This window comes from Anarrhichthys ocellatus, unplaced genomic scaffold, assembly GCF_004355925.1.
Source record: "Anarrhichthys ocellatus isolate YVR2014 unplaced genomic scaffold, GSC_Weel_1.0 scaffold13, whole genome shotgun sequence".
Taxonomy (NCBI): domain Eukaryota; kingdom Metazoa; phylum Chordata; class Actinopteri; order Perciformes; family Anarhichadidae; genus Anarrhichthys; species Anarrhichthys ocellatus.
The window spans coordinates 6849933-6850768 of NW_022280043.1; the positions used below are offsets into that span (position 1 = coordinate 6849933).

Sequence of the window (836 nt, forward strand, 5' to 3'; positions counted from 1 at the left end):
CTACGGGTGTGCTGAGAGAGACCACCCTGGTGTCTACGCCAAGGTAACGTTCAACAATGAAAATTCAATCAACACACTGTGTGTCCGGTTTCTTGCTGATTCACTGTTCTAACTGTGGTTCTCTTCATTTGTAGGTCTGCCTCTTCAACGAGTGGCTGGAGAACACCATGGCCAGCTACTAAGAGATCCAAACAAGCAAATTCAGTCAAGAAGCTCACAATCATTTGTTTCTGATGTCCCATCTGTTGTACTGAACAATATGGCTGATAAAAAGTGTAAAGCAAAAAAATTCACGGAGATGGCGCTTTTGTGTGTGTGTGTGCATTGCACTATGCTACCAGGTTTGAATTGTTATGATAAATACAGATTCCTCATAGCTGCTATAGTTAGAAATGTACACGGAATTCACTTGGCATTAATTGTTGCTGACATATTTCCTTACATGGTGTGTTATGAATTGGCAGTTTACCTTACAATAATAAAAACCTATTGAGCAAGTGATATTATCAAGATGATAAGATACTTAATTAACAGGTAAAAAAAAACACAAACAAACAAAGTAGGTGTCACATCCATTGCTTACAAACAAATGACAAAACAAATGTCAATGCATTGTTTATTTCTCTGACATAATTGTGATTGTTGTTGCCTTCAGACTCACGCTCCGAAGTTGATGTTGTGATATACCTAGCTCTAAAATGTTGCATTGAATTTGATACTTTCACATTTTATTTTGATTGAACTGATGATGTTTGAATCAACATCATTTTTGGGTTCATTTTATGCATCTTTGTGGAAAATGCTTCTTCCATTGCAGCAACGGGTTTCAAATCAAC

The 836-nt window shown here is 37.0% G+C and overlaps 1 long non-coding RNA gene across 1 annotated transcript; it reads left to right on the top strand.

Moving 5' to 3' along the window:
• Positions 1-289, top strand: LOC116386619 (uncharacterized). Its single transcript, XR_004212970.1, has 2 exons — positions 1-43; positions 135-289. It is a non-coding gene; the product is annotated as an uncharacterized LOC116386619 (long non-coding RNA).
• Positions 290-836: the final 547 nt, after the last annotated feature.